Here is a 22,175-nt window from a genome sequence, read left to right as displayed (position 1 = left end):
TGTGGCCACGCTGTGCTCATTACAATCCACGTTATGCTGATGTGAAACAGCTGACCTGATTAAGCAATCTCACTCACTACCAAATAAGATCAGCGAACTGGCTGCGCTGGTGAAAAATGTCAGGACCTACAGAGAATGCAGTTTGCTGTGTTTTAGTGAAACGTGGCTAACAACTACCATCCCAGATGCTGATACCAGCATAGGAGAGACATCCCCACCCACAATTACAGCAGCGTAGGTGAGCAGAGAGCTGAGGAGACTTTGTGCCAGCAAAGCAGCGGGTCCAGATGGTGTATCGCCATGACTGCTGAAGGCCTATGCGTTGGAGCTGGGGAGTCCTCTACAGCGCATCTTCAACCTGAGCCTGGAACAGGGGAGAGTCCCGAGGCTTTGGAAAACGTCTTGCATCACCCCAGTCCAAAAGGTATTACGTCCTAGTGAGCTGAACGACTTCCGGCCTGTTGCTCTGATGTCACATGTGATGAAGACCATGGAGAGGCTGCTGCATCACCACCTGAGGCCACAGGTCCGCCACACCCTCGACCCTCTGCAGTTCACATACCAGGAGAAGGTGGGAGCGGAGGATGCCATCATCTATATGCTACACCGATCCCTCTCCCACTTGGACAGAGGCAGTGGTGCTGTAAGAATTATGTTTCTGGACTTCTCTAGCGCCTTCAACACCATCCAACTTCTGCTCCTTAGGTTCAAGCTGACAGAGATAGGAGTAGATTCATACCTGTTGGAATGGATGGTGGACTATCTTACAGACAGACCTCAGTATGTGCGTCTCGGGAACTGCAGGTCTGACATTGTGGTCAGCAGCACAGGATTGCCGCAGGGGACTGGACTTTCTCCGGTCCTGATTAGCCAACATACATCAGACTTCCAATACAACTCAGAGTCATGTCATGTGCAAAAGTTCGCTGACGACACTGCTATGGTGGGCTGCATCAGGAGTGGGCAGGAGGAGGAGAATAGGAACCTAATCAAGGACTTTGTTAAATGGTGCAACTCAAACCACCTACAACTGAACACCAGCAAGACCAAGGAACTGGTGGTGGATTTTAGGAGGCTCAGGCCCCACATGGACCCTGTGATCATCAGAGGTGACTGTGCAGAGGGTGCAGACCTATAAATACCTGGGAGTGCAGCTGGATGATAAATTAGACTGGACTGCCAATACTGATGCCCTGTGTAAGAGAGGATTGAGCCAACTATACTTCATTAGAAGACTGGTGTCCTTCAACATCTGCAATAAGATGCTGCAGATGTTCTATCAGACGGTTGTGGTGAGTGCAGCATAAAGAAGAGGGACGCCTCATGCCTGGACAAACTGGTGAGGAAGGCAGGCTCTATTGTAGGCATGGAGCTGGACAGTTTGACATCCATGGAAGAGCGACGGGCGCTGAGCAGACTCCTGTCTATCATGGAGAATCTACTGCATCCACTGAACCAGGGGTGCCCACAGTTTTTCGGCTTGCAAGCTACTTTTAAAAAGACCAGGTTGAAATGATCTACCTACATTAAAAATTATATATATTTATATATATTTATTTATATATATATATATATATATATATATATATATATATATATATATATATATATATATATATATATATATATATATATGTATATGTATATGTATATGTATATGTATATGTATATATGTATATGTATATGTATATGTATACTAGACATTAAGCCTGTTACAATAACGGGCGCTAGAACAGTAGTGCATAAACATTAGTAGGAACAGTCTATATTAAATGGCAAGGGACCTCGTATGTGGCTGTAATATGCGTCACTGTATTGTGTGCCTTTAATTTTCTCTCTCAGTAATACTGGTTTGTATTTCCATAAAATGCCTGTAATTTTGTCAGACAGTAATACAGTGGAACCTTGGTGGAATCGAAGTAATTTCCCCCATAGGATTGTATGTAAATACAATTATTCCGTTCCAGACCGTATGAACTGTATGTAAATATATATTTTTTTTAAGATTTTAAGCACAAATATAGTTAATTTAATTATACCATTGAATGCACATAGTAATAGTAAACTAAATGTAAAAACATTGAATAACACTAAGAAAACCTTGAACAACAGAGAAAACTAACACTGCAAGAGTTCGCGCTATAGCCTTACGACCCGCTCGCTATAAACACCTCTTTTAATGAGTTTTAAGCACAGGGAAAAAAATGAACATTTGAAAAATCCGTAATCTAATAAACAACCAAGAAAAGTAACATTACAACAATGCACGCATGCGCCTGTGTGTGTGTGTCTGACTCTGTCCCGGGCCTGCGTGTGTGCGTGTCTGTCTCTGTTGTGGGCCTGCGTGCGTGTGCGTGCGTGTCTGTCTGTCTGTCTGTCTGTCTCTCACGCGCACGCACCTGTGTGTGTCTCTCTCTCTCAGTCTGCACACACATGGAATGCATAGGAAGAGACTGAACACGTGCTGTGTGGCCTCGCGCATGCGCACTTCCCCAGAAGAGACACACACACGGACACCTGGACGTACACAGGGGTTCTATTAAAGAGGAGATATTGTCAGGGATGCCAGGGGCAACGACCCGGCTGGGACGCCTTGAGAGACCGGATAAAGGTCTGCGCCCACCCTGGATCATGTGGGGGCCGCCTTCCTGGTTGCTTTGGGGGCCACGGGTTGAGGGCATGGAAGCCCAACCCTGTAGGGACCTGTGGTCACCGCCAGGGGGCGCCCCAATGCCTTGGGGACCCTGGACCTCAGCACTTCCGCCACACCAGGAAGTGCTGGGGGGAAGAAAAGAAGGGACACCCAGAGAGCTTCCGGGAGAGCAGCCGGCATTTCCGCCACACTGGGGCGTGTCCCGGGAGGAATGCAGGGAAACACCTGGAGCTCGTCAGGGATGATATAAAAGGGGCCGCCTCCCTTCATTGAGTGGCGAGAGTCGGGAGTGGAGTGGGCTAAGCTGAAGTGCAGAGAAGGAGGCGGTCTGAAGATGGCATTGTTGTGGCCAGGACTTTGGGGACTTTTGGGAATTTTGTGGTGAACTTATTGTTGTAAATATTGTAAATAAACGTGTTTGTGGGTGACATGAACGTGTCTGCCTGTCTGTGTCCGGGTCAACCTCTACAATATATATATTTATTTATTTACTGAGTATACTTTATACATAAAGTATATGTTGTTGTTCCTTGCATAACTGAATAACCTTTATGGCAAAATAACAATTCAATACATTTATGGTTTATGGTCACTACAGTATTTGGATTTAATAATCGTCATGTGGGAGAAGGCTGACTCGCATAAATAAGTAGAGCCCAATAATGCAGTCAAGGAGCTTTTGAATTCAGCCGAGTGAAAAATGATGGCTGTCCGATTAACTGCGATTTTAGTTCCCTTTCTTTTCGAAGGACGTCAGTTTCGTAGTTTTTATGAACAGTTCGAAAGTGCCTTTCCAAATTTTCCTTCTTTGCAATAGCAATGATAGATTGACAGATCAGAAAAACGCACTTCGATTGTGACATTGTGAGAAAAAAAAATCCTCTTCCAATTCCACATCCAGCCCATACCCTGCCCAAACATTTTGTTTTCAAATCCCTTCTTTAGTCGATATAAATTGGAAGGCTAACTAGATCACAGTCAGAGTTTTGCAGTAGCTTGTGCGTTTGATCGTGCGTGCGGGATGACCAGTGTGTTTGAAGAGAAGAAATCTCAGACTGGCAGCCCTGTATGTCAATCAAGTGACAAATGCCATAGGGAGGATATACAATAGACTAACATTTAAAAAAAACTTTTTTGAATGCGACGTGATCTACGTACCTGCACTACCTTTGCCATCTACTGGTCGATCGCGATCGATGCATTGGGCACCCCTGCACTAAACACTATCATCTCCAGACAGAGGAGCAGCTTCAGTGACAGACTGAAGTCACCGTCCTGCTCCACAGTTTGGTGTACTGTTCCCACTTCACGGGGTATCAGAGTATTACAATGTAAATCGGTGAAACCATAGAGTATTTGAAAACTGTAATCACTCTCTGATTGGTTCATCATTGCTTCAGGCCCTTCCCTGATTGGATCCAGCTGATTACAGCATCTCATTCCATGAATAGTCATCCGCCACAAAAGAAAACCATATTCCAATGTGGCCAGCATAGAGGAGTTGCTTTCCATGGCGCTTGTTGTTTTGCGTACCTGTATGCATCTGAATTGTATTTTGTACAGTCAACTTGTGGCATACATGTGTGAAAAGCAATTAATGAAGTTGCTCCAGCTTCACAATAAATCCTGTGACCAGTGGCGTTAACACTTTAAGGATTTTTTCTGCTGATGCATGGATGCCCAGTGTAGACGAACGTCCGTGTGATATTCATTTTTAGTCATTTTAACGTGAATGGAGGTACCCTCACAGTAGGTATTTATGGAAGGAGATTCTTTCCATTTGAAAATGCTGCTTTTAAATGAAAATGTAGCAGTGTGTATGTTGTCTGTGTCACGTGAGTGAAAAACACATTAGTTTTAAAGAACAGCATGAATAATTGAGAAGGAGGCTAGTTTTATATTGTGGCCACTAGGGCGCGCATTTGAACCCCAAATCCCATAGACAAATACACCAGGACTGTCCCGGGTTCAAAACATATGCAAAAAATACCTTTTAAAGGCCCCTGTATGGTAAACACAGTGTACAATCGAACTCTTGATCCTTATACTCTTCACTTCCTCTAAGCATCCTTGTCCACTTCCTCACAATGGGAGGAAGTATATGGAGTTCTTCTGCTGTTGCGTGACAGACGCACTTCCTGGTCAGGTGGAAGTCCCACAAAACAGGGAGGTCTTCTCCTGCCAGTGTCCTGTGGTGGTACCCATGTACCATGACTAAGCTGTCCTTCTGGACTACAGTACCCAGCATTCCCTGTGGGTGTCTGTATTGGGACTATGCCAGAGGAACACTACCATTCATTATATTGGGAGAGGAACTTCTCTTACTGGAGAATCTCCCCCTGGCCATCAATTATTCTTTTACTCCGGCTAAGATAGTAACTGAGAACCACGCCAGCCAGGTTACACCTCCGTGTGTAATGTCCATCTATTAGGTCCTCCTGGCTGGTCCAGGATTCATCCTTCTTCCCAGTCAATGTGCCAGTCCATCTGAAAGGGCAGCTAGACTATTTAACCCGCCTGTCAGTATAATTCAAATTTTAATATGCAGCCCCATCGAAGATAACCTAACTCTGGTTTAATATAATCAAAAAATTCAATTGAATCAAATTATAATGATTTGCTCTAAACATTTACCCATGAATCCTGTTTACCGTATCTAATGTATGCAGATTACACAATGTCACCATCCAATCAGTCAGTGGAGATCGATTTCAGTGTTGCAAGGGCAGATGTGAAGAGTACAGTCGCCCAGAGGGGACTGGGCGGTCTCATGGTCTGGAATCCATACAGATTTTATTTTTTTTCTCCAGCCGTCTGGAGGTTTTTTTTTGTTTTTTCTCTCCCCCCTGGCCATTGGACCTTACTCTAATTCGATGTTAATTATTGTTAATTTATTTTGTTTTCTTATTGTGTCTTTTATTTTTCTATTCTTTATTATGTAAAGCACTTTGAGCTACTGTTTGTATGAAAATGTGCTATAGAAATAAATGTTGTTGTTGTACAGTCATCAAGTCACAGATGGTGGTGAGGACAGGATTTGCGGAGTTTTGACATAAGTTTTAATATAAGAGCTCTGGAGACGCCTGTACTTTGAATTAAATCCGCCTTTTCCAATGCAGTCAAAGTCTACAGTTGCAGTCATGTTGCCATATTGATTGTTATATTTTACTTTGCCACATATGCGTCATCTATGCCATACCAGTCAAATTATTATTTTCATCCTTTACCTGAACTGCAAAGAGTCATGGGATAGGTAACATGTTGTACTTCAGCCAGGGTTTCCTCCCCAGGCTAAGATTCAAATTCAGGTCTGTTTTATTAATTTTTCATTCTTTTATTTATGTGAATGCTCCTTTTCTTGACTATTTGCATTGTTCTTTGTTTCGGATTGTGTCAATGGCAGTAAGCTGACAGGGTTATGTTCTGTGTGTTTTGTGGGTGGTTCACCAAGGGGCGGGGCCACCAGTTCATCACTTCCAGAAACTGTCCTCCATTCTATAAATTCGGGGGGTGGTCTCGGGGTCTCCGACAGATCCAGGTGGTTCATTGTGAATGTGTTTTGGGAGTTTGGTGAGTTCTTGTGCCCTTTCTGTGTTTTATTAATTTGAAATTTCAACCTTTTTGCTCTGCTTTTGGCTATGTTTCTAGATTTCCATATTGGGATTATGGATTTCCTTGTGTTTTAAGGCAATTCATTTTGCCCTTGTGCTCTACGGAGCTTCTCTGCGTGACAGAACATTTTTGTGAAGGATGAAACCTTTTCATTTTTTTTGAAGTTTCTGTGTTTGCCCATTTATTTAATTAGGGGTTGGCCATCTATTTCTCTCTAGTGGGCATTATTAGAAGTGCTGTTACAATTTTTTGAGATTTACGTGTCTTGGGACTCCTAATCATAACACAAGAGATTTTCTTAATGGACATTTTGAAATTCTTTGCTGTTGTCCAGCTTAGGTCTCCATAGACTCCTACATTTCTTTCCATTCTCCTTGACAACGTGAGATTAAATAGTTTCGAGGTCATCACTGCAAACTCCATGGGTTCAAAAACATATAAGCAAAAATAAATTTTATGGGTGGAATATTCCTTTCAATTGTTTATTTGCTGGAATGCCTTTTTTCATTTTTTGCCAATCCCTCTTTAATTTCTCTATCTGTTAAACTGAACTTTACACTCTTGTGCCAAACCAGTGCTAGCAACCTCTTGGATATGAAATGATGCCCAGTAGCTGAGACCAGTGCGGGTGGCCAGCATAAGTACATGCCTAGAAAAATTACAATCTACTAACAGCTAATAAAAATAAAAGCAGCTGTCGCCAGGAATGACAAGAAGCCAAATGTGTGCTGCCTGGACTCTGGGAGCGGAGCCACACCGGCTGGGATGGCAGAGATGGAATGAAGATGACAGATGCTTGGACAGCAGTCAGCACCTCTCTGCTTGTAAAGTGCCGCTTTCACTTGACCGGGGCAGCTGGGGGTCAGGGGACAAGAAGGTCAGCATGCTGTGCTGACAGAGGTGAGCCCCTGGTGTGACTGGCACAGGCTGTGCTTGCTAACACGTCAGCCGGTCTGCACCTGATGGACCCTGCTGACTCAGCGTAACGTCGAGCCTTTTGAATGCTTTGATAGAGTTTTCATTATCGGGATTAAACTATCAATCAATTGATCAGTCCATCAGCCTGTAATTTTAAATGTTGGGTTATAATTATAAAACTCTGCATTTGTATGTTGACACTATTTATTTGTTCCTTCATGTACAGTTCTAAACCTGGCCTGTCCTAAACTCCCTGTGTCTCCATATCCTAATTTTTAAGCAATTCCTGACTAACCTACTCAAATGCGTCTCCAACATGGGTTCCCATCCAGTTGAGATATAATCTGTCATGGCAGAACGGGTCACATCTGTGTGCAGTTTGGTCTCCAGGCTACAAAAAGGACATAGCAGCACTAGAAAAGGTCCAGAGACGAGCGACTAGGCTGGGCTACAGGGGTTGAATTATGAGGAAAAATGAAAAGAGCTGAGCCTTTACAGTTTAAGCAAAAGAAGATTAAGAGGTGACATGATTGTAGTGTTTCAAATTATGAGGGGAATTAGTCCAGTGGATTGAGACTGTGACTTTAAAATGAGTTCATCAAGAACATGGGGACACAGTTGGAAACTTGTTAAGGGTAAATTTTGCACAAACATTAGGAAGTTTTTCTTTACACAAAGAACGTTAGACACTTGGAATAAGAGACCAAGTAGTGTGGTAGACAGTAAGACGTTAGGGACTTTCAAAGCTCGACTTGATGTTTTTTTGGAAGAAATAAGTGGATAGGACTGGCGAGCTTTGTTGGGCTGAATGGCCTGATCTCATCTAGAGCGTTTTGATGTTCTAATGTTCTAACTCTTTAAATTTAGATTGAATAACTGACCAACTACCCTTATGTATGTCATTTGTTTCAACATGGACAATAACAACTGGATCTACCCCAGCTGTGGCTCACAGTCTATTAGGGATTGTAGACACCAGGCAGCACACCAGCTACCCAAACCTGACACAAGGCACAAATTCAGCAGCACACATGGTTTTTATTTTTTTATTGTTTTCCACCTGTCCAACACAGTACAACAAGCACAATATTTACAGCACAGTAATAGAAGCACAACGCAACAGACTCTGCAACTTTTTGTCTTCTCTTTCTCTCTGTCTCTGAGACTCCTTCCGTCTCCACTCCTCCTCCGGCAGAGCTTTGTCTTCTTCCTCCCGACTCGTTCTCTGAGTGAAGTGGAATGTCCCTTTTATGCTGCACTGGGAAGCAATTAAGGTGGCCCATCAGCATGATCCAGAAGTACTCCCAAGGTGTGGTAGGGCTCCGTCGCTTCTGCAGCACCCCCTGGCAGCACCCAAGAAACCTAACAGGGCTGTGTTGAACTCCAACTCCTATGTAGACCTATGGGAATCTGAGGCACCACTGCAAACCAGGGGTCTGCCATCTAGCGCTCTGGGGGAGGCAACACCATTTGCATGTCCGGCCCCCTAGTCCTTTTCAGCTGGGAGAGGGCCCTGTCTAGAGATGGGACTAGACTGGTGATATAACTTCAGGGAGCATTGGTCCAAACATGCCTTGTCCCCTGGTGGCTTTGGACAGGTTATGCCGCGTGATGATAGGTACGTGCTCTTGCAAAGTAATTGTGAGCAACTGAGCTTCATAAATTCTGACACAAGCGATGAGGAGTTCTTGGGGTTTCCAGAAAACTAGAAGAGTGCTTGAACCTTAAAGTCTTTCCTCATTTGTTAATGACAGTGATGACAGTTCTTAATACTGCTGTTGATTTTACATGGTTGAAATATTATTCTGCTATACAGTGGAACCTCAGTTCACGAATGTCTCTGAACATGTACAAATCGAGTTACGACCAAAAAGTTTGCCAAACTTTTGCATCTGTTCACGATCACACACTCGGTATACGAACAAGTCAGTTTCCCTTTCGGTTTGTACGCGTCGATGATTTCCGCACGTGTTCAGTCTCTTCATGTGCATCCCTGTGCAGAGAGAGAGAGAGAGAGAGAGAGAGAGGGAGAGCGACACACACACACACTCGCGCACGTGAGACACACGCACACACACACAGCGCGCAGAGAGACACACACATACGTGTGTGGAAGAGAGAAGGCTGGCCACATAAGGCCAAGAAGGCAGTTAAAGAATGCACCGGGCTTGTTTTTAAAGAGACTGCTTCGAGCATTGTTTTAACCTCGCTGTATTTAATGAAGACTTTTTTCTATTGGATTTTAACCTCCACTTCACTTCTGTTTATAGCGATCGGTTCGTAACGTGCATTGTTGCAATGTTACTTTTCTTGGTGGTTAATTACATTTTTCAAATGTTCATTTTTTTTCCCTGTGCTTAAAACTCATTAAAAAAAATGTTTTTAGCGAGTGGTTTGTAGCACTATAGTACGAACTCTTGCAGTGTTACTTTTCTCTGTTTAATGTTTTGTCAGGGTTATTCAATGTTTTTACATTTAGTTTACTATTACACTGTACATTATGTGGTATAATTAACTATATTTGTGCTTAAAAATCTTTAAAAATATATATATTTACATACAGTTTGTATGGTCTGGAATTACATTTACATACAATCCTATGGGAGAAATTACTTCAGGTCACGACCAAATCGGGTTACAACCAAAGTTTTGGAACGAATTACGGTCGTGACCTGATGTTCCACTGTATTTTATTAAATATATTAGTACACCATTTGGTTCAGAATATTTTTTTTCTTGTTTTCCTCCTCTAAACCTAGGTGCGTCTTATGGTCAGGTGCGTCTTATTGAGTGAAAAATATGGTAATTAAAACAGAGGCAAAAGAAGTTAATTAGCAGCAAAAACTGCTCACTAATTAAAGAAGATGATTAGAATGAAAACCTGCAGCCGCTGCGACCCTCCAGGACTGGAGTTCGATACCCCTGGTCTAATGTCATCCTAACCCAAATAAAACTAAACAAAAAGAATGCTCAATGGTGTTAAGGGCCATTAAGTAGAAACAAAAAAATCAGTCTTTGTGACTTTTCTTTTAGGTTTAGCAGCTTCCTGCAGCCGGTCTTTCTCAGGAGCTTCATTCTGGTGGAACATTGAGTCTGAAATGAAACGCTCTTCTCTGAAGGCAGGGTCTACTCTCGTATGGAAGGGTCAGAGTCAGTTGCCCTCACTGGTCATCTTTTTACCACTGTGGGTGAATAAGGAGATGATGGTGTTAGAAACAGCATCTCCTCTCACCCTGGGGTGACACCGCGTACCTCTGATAAATTCTGGAAGGTGATTACATTATGTGTGTTTTGATGAAAATGATCTCCGTCCACACTAGCATTTTCACATCATTTACATGAATATTTCAATCCGTACTAAAACAACCGAAATTGCATAACACGTAGCAGTTCAAATACACTGGGCATGTGCACATTGGCAAAAAAAGTCCTTGAGGGAATGGTAATGTCTCAAAACTATAGTGGCTGGTAAATTATTTGCCTTTTGCACATGTATGCAACATTCAAATGGTACAAAACACAATTCAGATGCGTACTGGTAAGCAACGCAGCAAGCACAGTGGAAAGCAACTCCTCTATGCCGGACACATTGGAAAATGGTTTTCTTTCATGAGCGGTGACTATTCATGGACTGAGATGTTGTGATGAGCAGGATCCAATCAGGGTGGGGCCACGAAACAATGATGAACCAATCAGAGCGTGATCACAGCTTTCAAAAACTCTGTTTTCACTGATTCACAGAGCAATACTCTGATACAATCCAATCCAATTTATTTTTGTGTACTTCAAAATCACATAAGATGTGCCACAACGGGCTTTAACAAGCCCTGCCTTTTGACAGCCCCCAGACAAAGAAAAACTCCCCCCCCAAAAAAAAACCTTGTAGGGAAAAGAAAATGGAAGAAACCTTGGGAAAGGTGGTTCAAAGAGAGACCCCTTTCCAGGTAGGGTGGTCGTGCAGTGGGTGTCAAAAAAAGAGGAGGTTAATACAAAACAATACACAGAACGGAACACAAGTAATCCTTAATATAATACAATAGTGCAATAGAAATACTACAAGTACAGAGCAGAACTCAGCAGTAGATGATATCCCATAATACAATTTGGATTTGTTCAGAATCCTGGAGACCTCAGCCAACAAGCTGCCTCCCCCTATTGGCCATTCCACAGCGAGAAGGGTCCGGCTGTAGGTCGCAGACTTGGCCTTCCACGTCTCCTGCCTTGCACAGTTGGCCCAACAACCGCCCACAGTCCGTAGAAAGAGAAGGAGAAGAGCTGCTATAGAGTTTTTCCAATACAAAAAAGAAAAGGAGCTGAAAACGTTTTCCGACACGGAACAATGTAACAACAGAACCAGGTATGGACTCACAGAATAAAAGCCTAGTATATTTAAAGAAACTTTAGATTTATTAAACAAAACTAATGAGATGTACGATTATATACTGTACTAGCCATGTGCGCCCAACTACGTTGCGCGTGTTAAAGTTGTCTGTTAAGGGCTCCCTGTTTAAATGCGGCTGCCAGTTGTGAACTGGGCCCTTCGTCGCACAGCATTATGATTTTTTAGAAGGGAAACAAAATTACAAAAGAAAACCCTTGGACATTGATTCGATGGAACGGCCTACTCGGAATGTCCGAATAGTAATTATGTGGCGGTGTAGGAGCATTTCTGCTTCTGTTCATTCACAGTCCGTCTCATTTTCACAACGCTGTCGTTGCCTCTCACGATGACTTCTCAACCTTTCTCAAATCTCGCAGGTTACTTTGTGGCAATCCAAAGAGTAAAGCAATATACACGGAGCAATGGTGATAAAAGGGGGACACATAGGTATCCAGGCTCTTTAAAGCATAAATAGGGATCACTTCACTGACATGTGAGCAAGCCACGGTACAACTGAGACGCGCAGCACTCGCCGGCTACAACGTAACAATAATAATTTCCGGAACGTGCTGTTACGTCGTCATTCATTTTACCGACTGTCTTTCTTTCATTCATGTGTTACGTAGGCACGTACCTTTTATCTTCGGCAATCTCATTCTCTAACCAGGCCTCAGGAGCTAACCAGCGTAACACTGTCCACCACCCCTTTCGTTATTCCGGCACATTGTTGACATCCGTGAGTGACACCAACGTACTAAACTGGAAGGTGGTCTACGCATGCGTGGAATTCGCGGACAAACAAAGATCAAGATCTAAATGAAGAGCTCTAGTTAATTTAAAGCATAACAATTTGTTTAGTTTGAATGTCTGTGTTTTGAGGTGTGACTGGAGTACTACAGTCTTCAGTAGTATAAGCCTGGAGGAGATTCTTAATGCAATGCCTATGTTTTAGCTGTCTCTCTACTGCCATCTAGTGCTTCTTGTTCTAATTCATTCGCGGACAAACAAAGATCAAGATCCAAATGAAGATTATATATAGAGAGATAGCGAATCCAAGTGTTCTCTGTTTATCGTCATTACTGACATATCCTATTTTTTTTTTTTTATGTTGAATTTGGCTTTATTATGCACCATGATGTTTGTGATTTGGATGGCTCATGATCAGGAAAACTCAGCTGGAACATGGATGAAATGACTGAATGCACTTGGGATTTTGTCGCTCTATCATTGGATGCCAATGGTTGGTGATAACACGAAGCATAGCCAGGGACCTTCCACAGCCAGAGATGACTGGCCTACTGACTCTCTTCAGGTTTCTTTTTGTAATCCTTCTCTGATGAAGTGTGGTCAGCAATTCTCGGCTTTAAAGATTTCTGTCTCCAGCTGGGGTCTCACATGGCCTTCCCATGATCGGGATTTTAGCAGCATATCTCTGTTCGTAAAAGGCTTCATGCTTCTGGGCGACACGGTCTGTGGAACAGCTCGGGCAAGTATTATACTCCACCAGATTCTGAGGCCTCTCCTCCTCAACCGACATCTTTGAAAGAAAGTTCAGCCACATCTTCCTGTTTCATGGTCTTTAACTTTTGATCCATAACTGCAACTGTATTGCTGATGCCTGCAAACAGATCAAGGTCCTCGTGTTTGCTTATTAATCTTTTTGCAGCTTTAGCCTCCCTCATATTTCTGAGTTCTCTTTCCAACTGTTCATTTCTTAAGTCAGCTGCAGCCTTCTGTTTCTTCATTGCATTCAGCTCCTCTCGAAGTCTCAATTTGGCATCATTAGCTTCATCCAGAAGTTTCACCATACTCTTGTTTTCTACATATCCTATTTTTAAGCATATCGTTTTAATTATTTTTTACCTCTTGTATTATTTCTTTTTAATATTTGCCATATTATTTAATCTATATTAACTTTTTCACTTACTTATGAGATGTTATGTGGAGAATCTGCATTGTTAGTGTACAATATGAAAGGTATTTATGTTTATCGTCGTCATTAACGTGTGTTTAATATCTTATTTAACTTGATTTTTCTGTAGTTAAGTTAGCTGTTTATAAAAGCACGTTAGTGCTTACAGTATTCCATATTATTTTTGTCTTGATTTCCACAGTCACATTTCTACATAAAGGCAGAGAATATAAAAACAACTTTGATTACATTGATTAAATATCCAAATGAATCCAATTGCCCTCTTTGTAAAAAAGCAAACAGACTACAGCATCCTGCTGCCTGCCTTCAGAGTCATGAAGTCCACAGTGTCAAGTATGCAGGTAGTGCATGTGTGCCACGAGTGTGTGCTTGCAAACAATACTGACATTTAGATTTCTGAACTGGAACTTTTTGAAATACAGATTAAAAAGATGAGCATTTTCCGTTGTTGGCAGGTTTTACTATTTACAGACGCCTCACGCCTGGACAAACTTGTTAAGAAGGCAGGCTCCATTGTAGGATTAAAGTTGGACAGTTTAACATCTGTGGCAGATCGACGGGCACTAAGCAAACTCCTGTCAATCATGAAGAATCCACTGCATCCACTGAACAGGATCATCTCCAGACAGAGGAGTAGCTTCAGTGACAGACTTTTGTCACCGTCCTGCTCCACTGACAGACTGAGGAGATCGTTCCTCCCCCACACTATGCGACTCTTCAATTCCACCCGGGGGAGTAAATACGAACATTAATTTTATTTTAATTCTTTTCATTTTTATTACTATTTAATTTAATATTGTTTCTTTGTATCAGTATACTGCTGCTGGATTATGTGAATTTCCCCTTGGGATTAATAAAGTATCTATCTATCTATCTTATAGTGCCTTTCACTCTATCTATCTATCTATCTATCTATCTATCTATCTATCTATCTATCTATCTATCTATCTATCTATCTATCTATCTATCTATCTGTCTGTCTGTCTGTCTGTCTGTCTGTCTGTCTGTCTGTCTGTCTGTCTGTCTATCTATCTATCTATCTAACACAGGGTGTGTAACCAGTGGGCAATAACATTGTTGTTTTTGTTTAAAAGGCATTGTCAACAGTTTACTGTATGTCAGTATTTAATATTTTTGTTTGATTAATTTTTTTTACCCCTTTTATTAGGGCCTCCCTAGTGTGTGCTTGGTGTGTGTTTGTGCCCTGCGGTGGGCTGGCGCCTTGCCCAGGGTCTGTTTCCTGCCTTGAGCCCTGTGTTGGCTGACCCTGTAGTTAGGATATAGCAGGTTGGATAATGGATGGATGCATTAGGGCCTTCCAAGTCAGATGAATAGCCATTACTGTGGAATTTCCATGTTGATGGTATGACCATTTCATACTGTAGCTATCATTTTTTGTATTTAATGTTGTGTCCAGGTTTCCAAAGGACCATTTTGGGGTGTCTCTGTATTTCATCCTCGAGGCCCCCTTCAATTTTAATGAGGTGTGTCTCAACTTTAGTCCTCTCTTCTTTCATTGTAGTATTTGTAGAGGGAGGATTAGATCTGGTTGCTGGTTCCCATTTTTGTCACCTTCTACAAGTAGTGTTGGATGTTCGTGTTATGTTTAATTTATTATATTTGATTTTTTTTTTTAATTTCAGCATACTGTCCATAGTGGTTTTGAAGTTCCAGAAATGTCTACCTCTCAAAATTCAGATCATTTAAATGTATGTTTATAATGGTTTGTGTAAATATTTTTGTAACATTAAACTCCTTTTAACAACGTGACTCTGCTCAGTCCCTTTAGAATGACATGCCAGCTTTGAGGAAGCGCTGGTGTGGATTGTTACTTGAGAACTCCAACCCCAAGGGGAAAATGAAATTTAAATTTCCTTTAATAACTTTCATTCACTTCTGCGCTAATGTGGCAAATAAACTTAGCCATATTGTAAATCAAAGACAAATAGTCAAAATGTTTACCAACATAAACTTAGTGCTTCTTTTTGAAATCACTGAAGTAACTGCTCACATCGGACTGAGCGAGCTTTCTAAATGAAGGCCAAGAACCAAACAAAAAATTAGAAGGTACAGAAATAACGGACAGCCAGGACAGGGTCATTTATTGTGCTTATTCTTTTGGTTCTTTTTTAACATTTCCTTAGGTAAATATTATTTTCTCTGTTTTCAGGTTTAGACTTTAATGAGCCATTAATGAGAAGACAGAGTAAAGACGGCACTACATCTGAAATGAAAAAACAAAATGTCTTGCTATTCTGTTCCATAGCACTGCGTTTTGCAGGTTTCAGGTCTTTTCGTTTAAAAGAAATGTCAGCCTCCCTTCTCCAACACCCAGCACAGGGCACTGATGAGCAGGTACAGACACCTCACTTTATAAACTTCCATAAGAAAGATGAATTACATTTTGTTGATGCCGGCTTACAATGCCTATGGTTTAGTGAATGAAATGTATAAAAAGACTCCATGCTTGTCTCAGATGCCGACTGTTAATCGTTAAGCAGTAGGATTCAAAGCCCAAAAGACTAAAAGCCTGTTTGACGTCTTCTGACAAACTGGAGTGCTAGTACAATTCTTAAAGGCCTTAAAACATTTGAAATGCATTGTGTGCTGTGTGTGTTAATAATAGTGTATGGTAAGAAACATTGAAGACTTGTAGAATCTGTGATCGAAAGCAGTAATGCTAATAATGTATAACAAATTAAATATACTGTACATTATTTTATTTTACTTTCCTCACATGTCTTGTAAATGTGGAGGAAAAGGCTATAAGCTTTATAATGACCATTTAAAAAATTTTCTTTCTTTTTTCTTTTTTTTTTTTAAATAAAACGTATGACAGCAACACAGAATCCTTCAGCATCTTACCGAGGCAGAGAAGTGGTGTGCTGAGGACATTTCTGTGTTCAGGGGGCACATCTCACTCCCTTCATTACTGTCAAAGGACAAAGATGATATTGAGGAGGCCCTTCAGAAATTTGATTTGCTATCTGAATTTCCAGAAGAAGAGGAGAAGGAATATGTCCTTAGAGCCTTCATCATCCTTTATTTCACATATGGAAGACATGCATCTGTTTTTAGATAATGTAAGAGGAAAAAGGAAAATGACTGTGTTTTGTCAGAAAATGTAACAAACATACATGGCCCTCATTGTTCAGTTACAACCTACAACTTTGCATCTATATATATAATTCACTAAGGCAAGACAACCATGGAAAGCACGCCGGCCATGCCATGTCTCATAGGGCGTCCTCATGCCACACAGTCAACAAACTGTGGTGGTTTTATCCACCACCCTTTTCCCATCAACATATTTAACAAGGAAGCCAAAATGCTCCCACACATGAGACTTAAATGATGCTGGAGGTTTGTTCTCTGCTCCTCTGCTCCTCTGCTTGAACTGCTACCGCTGGCCATGACCACGCGTATGAAGCGGCAAACCAGACAAAAGTCGAGCGAAAAAGTGCAAGAGAAGTTGAGTTAGTGTGCAAGAGACACACGCAAAATACAGTGCAACTTTTTTTTTCTCTGATCTTCGGATCACGTGTGTACCGAACCGTGGAAAGGAATCGGTTCAGATCACGGATCAACAGTGATCCGTTGCACCACTAGCGAGCACCCTCTTCTACGCGGTAGTGTGCAGGGGAGGCAGCATAAAGAAAAGGGACGCCTCACACCTGGACAAACTGGTGAGGAAGGCAGGCTTTATTGTAGGCATGGAGCTGGACAGTTTGACATCCGTGGCAGAGCGACGGGCGCTGAGCAGACTCCTGTCAATCATGGAGAATCCACTGCATCCACTGAACAGGATCATCTCCAGACAGAGGAGCAGCTTCAGTGACAGACTGCTGTCACCATCCTGCTCCACTGACAGACTGAGGAGACCCCACACTATGTGACTCTTCAATTCCACCGGGGAGGGGGGTAAACGTTAATATTATACAAAGTTATTGTCTGTTATACCTGCATTGTTATCACTCTTTAATTTAATATTGTTTTTTTATCAGTGTGCTGCTGCTGGAGTATGGGAATTTCCCCTTGGGATCTATCTGTTATATAGTGTCACACATGGGCGATTAGGAGGCAGTTAAATAGCCTAAAGGTGAGTAAAACATCGCGAGCTAAGGGGTTGTCACGTGGTACTTACCTGAACTCTTTTCTCTCATCAACAGAAAACAAGAAGGAAAATAATACTGCCACGTCCGGGTTCCAAAATGGCCACCACTGATGATGTCACTTCCGTCCCCCACAAAACACCTCACTTCTGGATCCTGTTGCCAACCGTTTCCTGTCACATGTGTTTTGCTTCCTATATAACCGCCATTTTGAAAACAGTTCATTGTTCATTGTACTTTTTTACAAGGCTTTGAATCATTTCATTTTCTTATTGTCTGACGACAATACACGGGGACGGTCCCCAAATCTTTATTTTGTACTTTGTGACGTTTATTCAACCATAATAGAAAGTGCCCTTCTTATCTATCTATCTATCTATCTATTGTGGAAACCGTACCCCCAAACACAGACAGACTGACACCAGGATGTCCAAAGCACACTCGTTTATTTTTCCACTGCACCACAATGCCTTCTTTCACCAACTCTCTTTCCTTCTTCTTCTTCTTCTTCTTCTTCTTCTTCTTCTTCTTCTTCTTTCTCTCTCTCTCTCTCTCTCTCTCGACCTCCTTCCTCTTACTCCTCACAAGCTTTGTCTCCTTCCTCCCAACTGTGGCTCGTCTACTAGAAGGAGGCGGCCCCTTTTTTCATGACCCGGATGAGCCCCAGGTGCTCCCCTTGACGTCACTTCCTGGTGTGGCAGAAGTGTCAGGAAAGCACCTGGAAGCACTCCGGGTCTTCTTGGAATTATTTCCGCAGCACTTCCTGGTGTGGCGGAAGTGCTGCCATCCAGGATTCCCTTACTGTCCGGGCGCCCCCTGGCTGTGGCCACGTCCTCTCAGGAACGTCCCAGGCCCCTCCTTGTGGCCCCCAGATAGGCCCGGGAGGCTGCCCTCTCGTGGCCGAGGAGTAATACTGTCCATGTCGGGGACTATCCAGGCGTCCCGGCCGGGCAGTGTCCCCAGACATCTGTGACACTATCTATCTATCTATCTATCTATCTATCTATCTATCTATCTATCTATCTATCTATCTATCTATCATATAGTACCTTTCACATCTATCTATCTATCTATCTATCTATCTATCTATCTATCTATCTATCTATCTATCTATTATATAGTGCCTATCTATCTATCTATCTATCTATCTATCTATCTATCTATCTATCTATCTATCTATCTATCTATCTATCTATCTATCTACTGAATTTTGGATTCTAATTAGCTATAAGCCATAATCAGCAAAATGAAATATATCACTCTTGAAATACATCACTCTGTGTGTAATGAATCTCTATAATATATGACTTTCACTTTTTCAATTGAATTACTGAAATAAATGAACTTTTTGACGATTTTCTAATTTATTGATATGCACATATATCCCCAAGTGAGGTTACAGAACTCCATCCCTGCTATAAACAGCAAGAGCAAAGCACTGCTTCCCTGTCCCGAGTTATCTAACACTTTACCAGAATTGTTTTGAGGCTAACCAAGCTTAGACGACCTCCTTCTTCTGCCCAATGGCTCCCTTTACCATTGGCATCCATCACTGGATTTAGGGATTGGAACTGCGACAGGCACAGTGACCATACGACGGCCTTTCTTCACAGGCCCCTCAGCAATGGAAGTATAGAACATTTCCATCCTTCTCTGGAATGCTAGAAAAATTCATCTGGAGGTGCAAACTGAAGACTCCCAAAAGGTGTTCTAATTGTTAACAAGTACGTCAAATCAAATACATAGCCATTCAATATCCATTGACAAAGGTTTGGTCATGCTGTAAAGTTTGGTGTAAGAGGATTTGGGCAGCTAGGTCCCTTGTTTGCAGTGAAATGTCGCGTTAATGCTCCAGCATGCAAAGACATCTGAGACATCTGTGAGCTTCCAAGTGTGAGGACAACAGTTTGCTGAAGGACCTTTCCTGTTCCAGTATGACTGCACTTCTGTGCATAAAACAAGCAGGACCATAAAGACTTGGAGGAACTCCATAAGCCAATTTCTGTCCTTCCGGCATTTCTATGAGAACTGTCTCTCACTCCCCATTAACGTGACTCACGACATGCCCACGAACATCCCTCGCAACGCATTTCAAGTTATTTAAGGGCTAATCACTTTCTCCCTATTATATAAAAAAATCTTGGGACGAGACGAGATTTTTTCAGAGAGATAATTTCATGTCCCGCGAGATGAGACTTTGTGCTAAGCTAAGAGATGAGTTGAAAACCTAATAGGTCCAAACAGGGGTGGAAATAAAAGACAAACAGTAGAAGACAAAGTAGAACATTCCAAAGAGCAGGTTAGAGATAATGAAAATAATAAAATTGAAAGTCTCAAAAAACTGAGAGTAAAAATCGATTTAGCGCTAACAAACGGAAATTATCCATCCATCCATTATCCAACCCGCTATATTCTAACTACAGGGTCACGGGGGTCTGCTGGAGCCAATCCCAGCCAACACAGGGCGCAAAGCAGGAAACTAACCCAGGGCAGGATGCCAGCCCACCGCAGGGCACACACACACCAAGCACACACTAGGGAAAATTTAGGATCGCCAATGCACCTAACCTGCATGTCTTTGGACTGTGGGAGGAAATCCATGCAGACACGGGGAGAACATGCAAACTCCACACATGTAGGACCCGGGAAGCAAACCCAGATCTCCTTACTGCGAGGCAGCAGCACTACCCACTATGCCATGGCACTGCCCACAGAAATTATTACTCGGTGAAATAACAGAACAGTGAAAAGAGATCGAATATATGGACACAGGTGATATGACAGAAGTATGTAGATATTGTTCGGCTTTAAACTTTAAGCCGGAGACTTGTAGATCATCTAATTAGTGTTGCCATCAGGGAAAAGTAGTGTTTCTTCCCAATGAAGACGCCTAACTGTGTTATTTAGTGAAAGTGAAATTCACACACACTACAGGCAAAATATCCAAATCTACAATAATCTGTTCACGTTCTCATCATTCAATGCTCAAAACGTAGTGTGGCAGAAGTGCTTGGTTGGTGCCAACCTGACACAGACTGACTCCGGAAGCACAAGTGAAAACAAACAAATTGTTTTTCGTCTGTGGGATACGCCTTCCTCATACCCACAGACACAACACAGTTCCCAAAAGACAGACAACAGAAAACCCAAAATCACCTCCAAAATCACTCCTCTTCCTCCACTCCTCCCAGGCAGCTTTGTCCTCCTCCTCCCGACTCTGGCGCCCTTAGTAGTGGCTGCAGGCTCCCTTTATAGCCCACCCGGAAGTGCTTCAGGTGGCAATTAATCTAAATTAGGCTGCACTTCTGGGTGCGGCTGTGTTACCGCCTATATGGTCTCAGGAAGCCTTGCAGCTCCCCCTGGCGGTGGCCACAGAGCCCAACAGGGATGAGCTTCGGTGTTCCAGGATAGTGGCCCTGACACAGCCCACGGGGGGCTGCCACCAAGTGTTCTGAGGGACATAGCGTGGATCCCATGGCATGGTCCCCCAGATCTAGTGTCAAAGGGGCATCCCGGCTGGGCATGGGGCTAGGCCGTCTGCCACAGTAAATTTACATGATTCAGGACCATGCGCTATGAGAATCTGTGGTTCCGCAACAATTAAAGCTACAACAAGTTTAATTTCAAAGAAACCACAACTCTTTCAGGTTTATATTTATGATACCCGAGAAGCGATGCAACATAGAATCGAAATAGTTAAACGATCAGATGTATTAGAAATTCTACAGCCAACAATCGATACAAATCCATACATCCAAAAGTATCACACTTAACACAAAATGTATCTGAAAAACACAAACAAAGAAGTTTTCTTGGATTTCTATATGAATCTGAATGATCACATTTGCATATATAATAAACCAACATGTGATGAATTGTCAGTGATAATAGTTTTGAAAGATGGAGATATCAAAGACAAAGTTGATACTCGTGTTTATCCAAAAGAATAGCAGATCTGTCGCAAGTGGAAGATCTGGGAAATAGATAGATAGATAGATAGATAGATAGATAGATAGATAGATAGATAGATAGATAGATAGATAGATAGATAGATAGATGACAACAGTCTGTCGCTGAAGCTGCTCCTCTGTCTGGAGATGATCCTGTTCAGTGGATGCAGTAGATTCTCCATGATCGACAGGAGTCTGCTCAGCGCCCGTCGCTCTGCCACGGATGTCAAACTGTCCAGCTTCGTGCCTACAATAGAGCCTGCCTTCCTCACCAGTTTGTCCAGGCATGAGGCGTCCTTCTTCTTTATGCTGCCTCCAAACCGTACCCCCAAACACAGACAGACTGACACCAGGATGTCCAAAGCACACTCGTTTATTTTTCCACTGCACCACAATGCCTTCTTTCACCAACTCTCTTTCCTTCTTCTTCTTCTTCTTTCTCTCTCTCTCTCTCTCTCTCTCTCGACCTCCTTCCTCTTCCTCCTCACAAGCTTCTTCTCCTTCCTCCCAACTCTGGCTCGTCTGCTAGAAGGAGGTGTACCCTTTTTTCATGACCTGGATGAGCCGCAGGTGCTCCCCTTGACGTCACTTCCTGATGTGGCGGAAGTGTCAGGAA

The sequence above is a fragment of the Polypterus senegalus genome, chromosome 14 (assembly GCF_016835505.1).
Source record: "Polypterus senegalus isolate Bchr_013 chromosome 14, ASM1683550v1, whole genome shotgun sequence".
NCBI classification, from domain to species: Eukaryota; Metazoa; Chordata; class Cladistia; order Polypteriformes; family Polypteridae; genus Polypterus; species Polypterus senegalus.
The sequence above is the reverse complement of the archived record's forward strand: the minus strand, read 5'-3'. Positions refer to the sequence as shown.